The sequence below is a fragment of the Ailuropoda melanoleuca genome, chromosome 11, assembly GCF_002007445.2.
Source record: "Ailuropoda melanoleuca isolate Jingjing chromosome 11, ASM200744v2, whole genome shotgun sequence".
Taxonomy (NCBI): domain Eukaryota; kingdom Metazoa; phylum Chordata; class Mammalia; order Carnivora; family Ursidae; genus Ailuropoda; species Ailuropoda melanoleuca.
Window position 1 is genome coordinate 26,991,740 of NC_048228.1, and position 12,044 is coordinate 27,003,783.

Sequence of the window (12,044 nt, forward strand, 5' to 3'; positions counted from 1 at the left end):
TATAAATATGTGTGGCATGTTTTAGTTAAAGGCAAAAAAAAAAAAAAGTGCCAATGAGGGGCACCTGGGTGGCGTAGTGGTTAAGCGTCTGCCTTCGGCTCAGGGTGTGATCCCGGCGTTATGGGATCGAGCCCCACATCAGGCTCCTCCGCTATGAGCCTGCTTCTTCCTCTCCCACTCCCCCTGCTTGTGTTCCCTCTCTCGCTGGCTGTCTCTCTCTCTGTCAAATAAATAAATAAAATCTTTAAAAAAAAAAAAGTGCCAATGAAATAGAGTTAGTAGAAAGTTGTAGGAATATTTTAGGTTAATATAAAGATGTTATAATCATTTCATCTATCCATAATTTTGCTTCTGATCCCAATAAGAGAATATTCTTTTTAATAAAATTATATGTATAACATTTATATTCAAACTTCCACTCTGTTTCTTGAATTAAAGCTCCAAGATGGTAAGGATTTTTTTTTTCTTTTTCAAAGCCAAAAAACCCAGAAAGTATTTACTCATTATAATTGAATAAGTATTAGTTAAATTAATTACCAAAAATAGCAAGTGATGTATTGCTTCTATTCCTATGTTATTCTTTTTACTCTCATATTTCTTTAATGTGACATTTGTTTCATATTCTGTCACGTGACACATACTTTATTTGCTGTATCTTCTGTTGTATTTTGGAAAGTAACTATAAGCCGTCCTTTAAAAAGTTGAACTAAATCTTTCCAAATAATCAAAGTCCAGAATTAAATAATAAAATTTTACTTTCCACTCTGAAAGAGGAAGAATTAATGTTCCTCTTCTCTTCAAATTCTCAGGCTTTCTTAATCTACTCTAGGAAAATATTTTAAATCGTTGGTACAATTCCATTAGCATAATTGTATTTAAATAATTACCATAGTCCTTCTGCATCTAGTTTTATAGCTAGAGCTGCAACAATTATTTGGATTTCCATCTGAATAGTTAACTAGTATCGGCCCTCACCAACATTTCCTATTCTACAGAATTCCTGCTCTCTCATGTCCTTAATTTTTATTAATCACTTGATAGGCTAGAGTGTATTCTCTAATAATTTATTCAGAAAAAGTAACATAGAAATTTATCATATTTGTAAACAACTTCCTGTAAATTTTACATAACTATGCATGACAACTTGGCTGGGTATAGAATTTTATGTTCAAAGTCTGTCCTTGAGCTTTGTCAAATGATTTTATATGAAATTCACTCTTATGAGTGAAGTCTAACAGAAGCCTTTTTTTTTTAAATTTTAAGTAGCTCTTTTTCTGCTTTGGATATTTGGGTGTTTTCTATCTTTATCAAATTGGAAAGTTATGGCTAGCATATGTGTAATTTTATGTCTTTTAATAGTGTGTTCTCTTTTTCAGGAATGTAATAGAATTTTTATAAAATCCTTATTCAGGAAATATTTCAGTCTGATTTTTAAATTATCTTTTCAATATAATAATTCTTATATAATTTCTTATCAGTTATAATGTAATTATGTATTATCAATATTTATATCTACAACCTTCTTTTAATATGTATGGCTTTGATTTTTTTTTTTTTACATTCTAAGATAATGTCTCTATTTTTTTTTTTAAGATTTTATTTATTTATTTGACAGAGATAGAGACAGCCAGCAAGAGAAGGAACACAAGCAGTAGGAGTGGGAGAGGAAGAAGCAGGCTCATAGCAGAGGAGCCTGATGTGGGGCTCGATCCCATAACGCCGGGATCACGCCCTGAGCCGAAGGCAGACTCTTAACCGCTGTGCCACCCAGGCGCCCCTCTCTTTATTTAAAACTCAGTTTTCACTTCTAAAAATACACTTCCCTGATTGCCCTTGGCAACAATAATAAAATAACATCACCACCATAACGGCAAAGCAGTATTATTTTGGGGTTTTTTTCTCGCTATTAAATTTATATGGAGAGAACCAAGTCTTTTAATCGCTGTATCCAGTGGTTCTCTATTCACATTGGTAGGCATATCTGCCTAGCAACATCTCATCTTATTTCCTCTTCTTTTGTTGTACAGATTATATTTCTTAAGGTCATTTTTATCCTACCATGTTAAGCTCCTAAAGCAAATGTGGTTTTTTTTCTTTTTACTGAAATCCGTTTTTAAAATATATATTTCCTGTGTATCATCTTAGTAAAAGTAGCTTCTCTTGAACTGTATTTGGTGTTTACATATTATCTGTGTGTGTGTTTATTTCAGAGAATTAATACTAGAATGAAATGAGACTGGTCTAGATCCCAACTGACAGAGTGTTGGAAATACCATTAGCAAACAGAAAGAAAGAAATGTCCTTTCAACCACGAAGGAAGAAAGGAAAGAAAGGAAGGAAGAGGAGAGGAGAGAGAGAGGGAGGGAGGGAAGAAGGAAAGGTTAAATATTGAATTCATTATACTGATTTCTATGGCCATGTCATTCTCAATACACCATGCAGTCTGATATGATGTCTTTAAAAACAAAACTGTATTTTTCTTTTGCACTGGAGGGAATTCCAGATGGCAGTAGACTCAGTACGAATATTTTCACAATACAGATTCTTGCACCTCTCCTTATCATTAGCTTCATCTATTCCTTCTAAATTAGAATCAGAGAAAACTAAATTTGGGATGTAGTGTTATCTGGCTCCTCGTCTTGTTACCTATAACCCTGAAAATCAGGATTTAGAGGAACTGTGTAACCTGCCTTTTGCTCTCTCTACTGTTTGCAGCTTGAAATTTCAAAGTGATGACTTTTCCCAGGGTACAGTACTTACGCTTTGCCTCTCATAGGTTGAGTGATTGTATTAGATCACCAGCAAAGAAATACATGGTCAACCTACTACTCTCCACACAACATTATCCAGGCCAAGCAACCCTACCTTTCTGTGCAGATGGGAACATGATTTAAGGAAAAAAAAATCTTCAAATGGAGGATAGATTCTTAAAGAAAAAGCATCTCACTATGTATTAAGCTTCAAGTAACTAGGAAGCTTAGCTTTTAGAGATTCTGACATCAATGTATTCTCCATATATTTTTAGCTACTGGAGGAAAAAAGTAACAGGAAATCTATGTTAAAAAATAATGAATAAGGACATTTCTTTCAGATCAGTAAATATAAAAGTCTAAAATAACAGTTATGTTTAAGGAATCCGAACTCTCTTACAATAACGTTCCAACTGTAAGAAGATAGGTTTGTATGAAAAACTGCTATGTGTTTGGGGAAATTACACAAATAATCTAAATTTAGATATTCAAAATAAAAATTCCTGAAGAATACAGATTGATTAGAAAGGTACTTTTGTTTAACTGCATGCTTCTTTTTTCTTTCTGTCTCTAGGGAGGGTTTCCTTTAACATTGGAGGAAATATATTCTGATTTAAAAATACTGAATTAAGAATATAAACTCAAAACATATTGCATATATTTATTCACATACTTTTCAGAGCTGAAACCGTTGAACCATAAGAGAAAAGCTAAATATTTCTCTCTCCTCCTCCTCAGCGCCAGAACTCCGCTTCTCTGGCAATCAATCACCTTCAAAGGAAGAAAAAGAAGGGGATTAATACCTTTAATAACTTTGCTGCAGTAAAGATCCATTTCCTCCTTTGCACCATGACAATCACACATTGGGTCTATATATTTGATAACACAACATAGTATTATTATAATTGCTTATACAATCTGATGTCTTTTTAAAAAACTCTAAAAAGAAATGATAAAAATTCATTTTTAGAATCTTTTATGTTAGCCTGTAGTTACCATTTATGATAGTCTTCATTTTTTTCAAAGAACCCTAGTGATCTTCCGGTGTCACTTCCTTTCCTCCTGGAGGACTTTCTCCAGGATTCACTGGGGGCAACCCTACTTAACAACAAATAGCCCCAGTCTTTGCTTTCTTGGAATGACTTTCTTTTGCCTTAAATTGAAAGCATAGATTTGCTGGATATAGGATCCTTGGCTAACCGTTTTTTATTTTTTTGTTTTCTCTTTTTGTACTTTTATTCTGTCATTCCACTGCCTTCTAGACTCCATTTAATTCTGATGGTAGATCAGCTATGTCATTGATTTCATTGTGCTCTCCTGTGTAAAATGAGTTGTTTTTTGTCTTGCTGCTTTCAAGATGTTCTTGTTGTATTTGGATTTTAAAAAATAGATGATAGTGTACCTTGATATGACTGTTTTTGTATTGGTCCTGTTGATATCTGTTGATTAATATTTTTTGTCAAATTTGGGATGACCTTGTCCATTATTTTCTCACTGATATTTTCTTTTGCCATCTGGAATATGCTGTTGAACCTCTTTTCATCTATGTTTTTCAGTTCAGTTTTTCAATTCTTTAACTCCAGAATTGCTATTTGGTTTTTTTCATAACTCATATATCCTTGTTGAAATTTTTATTTGTTGATTTATTGTTGTTGTCATATTTTTTCTTCAATTTTTAACATGGTTTCCTTTATTTCCTTGAATAGATTAAATTAACACATTTGAAGTCTTTTTCTGCTAAACCCAGTATGCATGGATACTCAAGGTCAGTTTCTATCAACTGTTTTTTTAATTCCTCGTCAATGTGTCACAGTTTCCTGTTTCTTTACATCTCTCATAATGAAACTAGCAATACCATTTTTTACAGGTAATATCTATCTATAAAAAATAACAATAATATTTATAACTACCCGATTGTCAATTTATCCACCTATCTATCTATCATCAATGTATTAGATTATATATTGTAGCAACTCCAGATTTTTATATTTTGCCTCAAGTGGTAGTGATTAGTTTTTTACCATATATTTCTTTATTCTTGTTTTTGGAACTCATGAGGATACAACCTGTGGCATCTGTCTCCATTGTACTGTGTGGCTACTCATCTCTCTTCAGATTTGCTTTTTTGTTTGTTTGTTTGTTTGTTTGAACATGGATTCACAGAAGATGCCCCTGTGTCTATGTAACTTGGTGGTTATCCAGTGATTCTGCAGAAGTTGAAAGTAAGGTTTCTGTCCTCTGCAGAAAGACCTGCGTGTAGGTAGGAGAACACATTGAATGGTTAGGCCATTTTCAAGTTGCCTAAATTTTACTCTGCCCTCTGATCACTTTCAAGTCTCCTATATAAATGTATGTGGTCACAGGGTTAACCAAGAGTGTTTGAATAGGGTGGGCCTACTCTGGTGTCAGCTGGACACATGCACAGCTTCAGCCAGAAACATGTTTGCTCAATCTCATCCACAGTGTGAGGCTAGTAGAGCCAAGCAATTGGCTCTCACCTGTTTGCCTGCCTTCAACAAGTCACTTCCACTAATAATGCTGATGGAAATGGATATCATGCAATGTTCCAAATAGAAAAATTGTCAATCTGCACAGCTTTGCAGTCCTGATATAAGCACCACACTGAAGTGGGGGAATAGCACAGACTGTCTCTGCTCTTTTCCAAAGCTCAGCAGTTTTCCAAGCATAAATACTTCTCCATCTCTATGCCTTTGGTTAATTTCCAGAGCAATGAAATAATAGCTTTTGTCAATTTTGTGACAATATACAGTTGCTCTTTGGAGAGAGGACTTGCTGATCTCCTCAGTCATAGCAAGAAGCCTTGACTTTTAAATTTGTCTATATTTTGCAGCAAAATGAGCAAAAACAAAAAGTAATCCAAATATCTCTTTATGGAGGAAGCTGAGTAGTTGTAAGAGACAGAATTATTTTTTAACATAGTGCATTTTTGTTGTTGTCCCAACCTGTCAACCATGGAAATAGATTTTAAATTCTAGATGCCCACCTTATAAAAATATTGTGAATATAAACTTTGCTGAAAACTCATGACAAAATGGAAAAGGAAAAATTGGTATATATAAGGAATATTGTAAAAAATATGGAGGAGTTGAGGTTCAAAGTAAAATTAAAATATTGAATCTAGGTAACTTAGGTGCAAGAAAATGTTGAAGATTGTCTATACTCATAAAAATAGAAACTTATGCATTGGGACACAAGGGTATTATAAAGATCACTGAGAGAAAACAGGAAGTGGGAGTTAAAGGGCAAAGGAAGATGAAATGTGGAAATTATACTCAATAAGCCACTAGTAATAGTGAAAGTACATGTTTTGAAAAGCAATGACAGCATCTTTCGGAGAAAAAATATTGTTAAAAGTGTACTACTATATTTGATTCTGATTGTGCCATGGTGAATGACTTTTAGACAGACTTGGCAATGACTGGAAAAAGATCTCTAGAAAGGATTTAGGAATCAGCGTTAAATCTAATGCTATCTAAGAAGAATAAATAGCATTGTCCGCCAAAGACTAAGACAGCAGTGATATTGAAACAAATCAACATATAAAGTGTTCAGGAGAGGAATGGAATTAATGAAAGAAAGGAGAAACTGGCTGAGATAAACTTAAAGCATGACTTTTTTTGTTTAGTTTCCCAATGAGGATAAATGTAAATATGCATAAAAATTAAGGAAATGTTACAACAAAATATTTGAAATTTTACCTAGAGGTCTTGGAAATGACATATACTAAAGTGAGGAGAAAGTTCATGCTTAGTTATACATGATTATGCATGCAGGGAAATAAAACAATATGGTGTTGGGGGTTTTCTTCCACGATTATGGTTCTATAATATACACGCAGATGATTACGAAACTGAAGTATTATATTTCCAGTTGAATCAGCCTAACAAATACGTGTGGAATCTACTTATATTCTTTCAAACATACGAATTATTCACTGAAGAAAGTGGATGGGAGGGATTGGGAGCCTTACAAAGGGTTATTGAGAAATCGGAAAACAAAACCAGAAATGGTTAGGCCTATAATTACATTAGGATCGATTTGTAGGTAGTATCAACTGAAGAATAATTTTCTAATGTAACATGGGTAGAACATAAATATCTTTGAAATTCTTATATGAGCCAAACAAATTGCAAAGGTGGAAAGTGGCCTTCCTAAATTCTGCATATAGTCATTAGTACTCTTATTACCTCTTGAAAATGGCCATAGGCCATTATGAAATTCTCTCTCTCCAGTCCAAACTAAAACACTATTCACTGGATATGGAATTCCAGAAGGGCTGCTAAGTGATAATGGAGCCCAATTTATGTCACTGAAGCTCCAAACCTTTCTTAGCTCAAATGGAGTGAAATACATTCATTTTGCACTATACAAGCTAGCCACTAATGGCCTCATCCAGCACTTTGGACAGTTGTTCTGTAAGCACTTTTTGCTGGAAAGTGTGGAGGCTGAACATTGCAACAGCAGCTGCCCGACGCTCAGCTGTCCTTCTGCTGTGTGGAGGGCGTTCACTTATCATTAGGTGAACTTCCCACTCTGTTACTTCTGGTCAAAGACAAGCACTACCTCTTTTGATCTCAGAGAACCAGAAAGACCAACAAGATCTTTCAGAGCAAGGTGATTTGGAGGAAAAAGCATTAGGAAATGGGCCATGAGAACACGTTTTCAAGCTGCTCCTTTAGTGTTTGTTGTTCTTTCTGCCTCAGGAAGAATACGACTGTTTCATGATGATAAAAAAGTAAAGGGATAAATGAAGAGATGCAAAAGAGAAGCAAACAAAGGGGAGAACATATTTTCATAATAATGGATACCCATTTTCTTATCTGGTACTTGCAGATATCAGTAAACTGTACTAGTAGTTTAGACTTGAAATGCCTTAACTCAGCGTGAGATGGTGGTTAGGACTCCAGAGAGGTTACTAGAATCCACCTAGAGGGAGGAGCTTATGACCCATTAGGATATGTAAAAATTTTTGAAAGTTTTTTCTTCCATTTCGTCCATTCCTTTGCATTTCTTTTGTTTTCCAATAAAATGTATAAACTGAATTAACGTAATAGTACCTGCATGTATCTTGTAAATAAATAAATATGCATACATTAGGGGTAAACACTGAATTAGATTTTTACTTAAAAAGACATGGAAAAAATGGAGATTATCAATCTAGTGGAACGATCTACAAGGTCATAATCGAAGACCTAAGTCCTAATACAAGCACTGCCTTGATTCATTCCAGAGTCTTAATCTCATTATTAAATTTGTCGTACCTCAAATGCTTTCTCTCCAAAGCAAGGAAAATAAATATCTTCTTCGTACATTTTTTTATGTTGCTATTGTTGTTGTAAAAGAATAATGATATAAGTCACAAAGAGTGTTTTAAAAAGTTATAAGAAATATAAAACACACATACATTAGTTTTGAATGGATTTTCTACTTGCAAAATATTGCTTTAAGTTGGTTTGTATGTGGATGAATTATTTACCCATTTTATTTATTTAAAAGGAATTATAAGTCTTCCAATCAACTGTAAAAGATATAACATGAGGTGTGAGGTACACTGACACACTATTCCAGATATAACAGGACCTCAAAAAGTCAAAGTAAGGCAAATGGGGGATTCGTTCTAACTTATAAGGGAAGGTTAGTTACTTAAGGTTACCAGACAGAAGACAATGGTTCCAAAATGAAGCTTACAGAAGATAAGGACGATACTTTTTTAAAGGATTTGTTTCAGAAGAATGGCCTATCCAGTTGGTTTTTGGTAAAGCGGATAAAATGTTCTGCTAATCAGGATAAGATAAACCAGGCCTCTCGGACCTCGTAGCTCTTAGCAGAGTAGTGAGTCGTAATGAGGTTCAAATATGGATGTCTCAGCAGACATCCATATGTGTAAGAAAATAAATTTAGTACAAATCTAACAAAAAGAGACAGTCTACTTCTCCTTTATGTTTTGTTTTATGCTTGGTTTAATATAAGTTAATCAATCATAAGTTTATGACCAATAAAATGATAAATACTTTTATGCTTTTAGAAATAATATTGTGATTATATAACATTTGGATGGTAATTTTTGAACTATAAGAAGTAGTCCCATTCTAAATCACTAAGCTGGCGTAGTTTTTCAGTGAACAGGAGAAAGTCATAACCTAAAAAGAACTAACACGCTCTACTAGAATGCATACCCATTCAGCAAGACTGAAAAATTCACTGCTATCGTAATTCCTAAACACATATTTTGGATTTTGTTTTATTCATTTTTTTTAAGATTTTATTTATTTATTTGACAGAGAGAGATCACAAGCAGGGGAAGAGGGAGAGGGAGAAGCAGGAGGGAGGGAGCCCGATGCAGGGCTCCATCCCAGGACCCTGGGATCATGACCTGAGCTAAAGGTGGACATTTAACTGTTTAACCAACTGAGCCACCCAGGCGCCCCACCCTTTGGATTTTTAAAATAACTTTAAAACAATAAATTATTCACATGATCAGTGACTTTCAGAGTTTTATTGAGTGTCCAGCATGGTTAAGGCAATGTCTTAGGATAGGAGTGTACAAAAAACAACAGGACATGTGTGAGGAACTTCTGTTCTAAAATGAACCTGGCATTTGAGTTGTCCATTTTCCCTGCTCTATAATAGTTTACATAGCACTAGCATTGTTTGTTTCTTGAAAATTTCAAATAACTCACTTAAAAAGCTGGCCTTGGAAATATTTTTTATTTTTAAATATATTCTTTTTTTTTTTAAGATTTTATTTATTTATTTTACAGAGAGAGACACAGCCAGCGAGAGGGAACACAAGCAGGGGGAGTGGGAGAGGAAGAAGCAGGCTCCCAGCGGAGAAGCCCAATGCGGGGCTCCATCCCAGGACTCCGGGATCACGCCCTGAGCTGAAGGCAGACGCTTAACGACTGCACCACCCAGGCGCCCCTGGCCTTGGAAATATTTTGGATGATGTGTATCTATTTCTGTATTATTATCTTTGGGCATATAGTTAGTTATAAGTAACTCTGCAACATTTGGTCATTAAGGTGATTTCATATTCTCAGTATTATAAAAAGAATGGAGTTACTATAACTGATTGAAAACAAATTAAAAATGAAAAATCATAAACCTGCAAGATGAAATTAGAAATATTGAAAGGTATAAAAAGAAACCCTTATGGAGGCATGAGGGGTAGCAGCAAACTCTCCAGTGAACATGTTCAATTTGGGTTTAAAATCCAGAAAATTTCATAGTCATTTCTCTAGCAAAAGCAGCTATTATTTATGTAAAGCTTGAGTCTACATAAAATCTTATAAGGAATTTTGAATTGCTAAAATAGAGTCTCCCATGTCTACCTGATTACTATTTCTGTACCTTCAGTCTATGAACACTTGTGGCAGAAATTGCCAATTGCCTTAACCAAAATTCATTTTTCTTCCTATCTATAAAAATAGGTACTGTGATGGAGTACATGGCTATCCAGCTAACCATAATATTTCCAATCTCCATTCTTGTCGGGTAGAGTCACATGTCCATTTCTGGCCAATGGTATACAAGCAGGATTGAAGTGTGCAAACTCTGAGTCATACCTTTAAAAGTAAAGGAGCATACAGATTATTTCTTTATTCTTTCATCCTTCCTATGGGCTGTAAGGTGGACATTGTGACCAATTTCAACCAAATCAATGACATTATGGCCAAGAAATGTCAGAGCCAAAGAAATGGAAGAGTTTTACATCTGACTCCTCTGGGTCCTTTGCCAACCCTAAATCATCTGCCTGGAGAGTTTCATCATAAAGAAATTAATACATGTTTATCTTGTTTAAGCACTCTCTTTCAGGACACCTTGCCACCATGGCCTTCCCTGTATCCTAATATTAACTTTTGATGAAGATAGTCTGGGAGATGTATAAGAACTCTTTAGTTTTAATAACAGGAAGAATGGGATTTGCTACAGAGTTGCTAGGACAGTGGAGCCTGGTTATTTTCATGTTTTTCCACAGTAGCCAACTAGGGGTCAACCACACTTCAGAATTAGGAATACGAACAGTTTGTTCCAAGCTATATTTCTATTAATTTAGATACATGCTAACTAGAATTATTATTTAGTAAAATAGAATAGAAAATCCATGCTGATAATTATGTTTTTTTAGGCTTGTCCAGAAATGTTTGCCACCCATTAACTACATTATTAATTGTGTTAATTTGAAGAGAGTTTCAGTCATTTCTCCACCCCATCCCCTTCTACGTCCCTCTCAACACCTTGCTGAGAGTTGTTGCCACTTTTCTGTATGTTTTAAAAATAAGAACTTTTGCTAGCACAGATATTGTACTTGACTAATAGTGTATTGTCAGGGTCTTCTCAGAATATACAAGCTTCTCAATGCAAAAGCAAGTTTTATTCAATGCCATTCTAAATCAAACGTGGCAATATTGTTAGGAGAGAACATTGTAAAATGGTTTATTATCATAAAGTAGATAAGCCATAGTATGGGTATGGGAGATATTGTTAATGCATTTGATACAGAACCATGTGCTTTGCTCCTGCTTTGACTTTCTGATTTCCTATGACGTTCTGGTGTGCAAGTCTTCTCACTACCTCTTCGATTTTAGTGTATAACCCAGTAAAATTTGTTAAATGTTAGCCACTGTTGAATATGATTCAGTGCCATCGAAAGAGCCACTGCTCTCTTTATGATAATTGTTATTTAAAAAGTGTCTTTTTCAGGTTTTCTTTATTTGGATTGTAATTTTTTTTTCCTTTAAAGCTCTTCATTTGCAGGATAATGTCAGTTCCTTCCAGGAAATAATAATAATAATAAAAACATTATCCAGCTAAAGAGGTTCGATGCTTTTATTTAATAGCTTCGCATTTGTGTGGCTTTTAAGAACAGTCTTTCAGCTTCTTGAGACTAAAATTCCTCTAATAGCCACGTTTACTTTCCTGTAAGAACCTTCCCTAGTATATGTGATGCTACATAAAACAGAATGCGGGGCAGGATTTCTAATGGTTAGATGGACGTGTGACAAGGACAGGTTAGTCATCGTCTTTGGAAATACTTCTGCAGGCTACAGGCTCTGAGGCAAATGCTGTGAGCTTATCACCAGAGAGCTGCCCCCTGGTGGATTCCATCAGAGAATTCTGATTTTATCTATGATTTCGGGAATAGATTTCCTCCACTCCCTTCCAGTCAAATTTGAATGCTTGTTGTCCTGGAGCTGATAATATTAATTGTCGTCTACAGCACAGAGTCTGGTCCAGACGACTAGGGATTAAATCAGGGGTCGCTGACCGAAA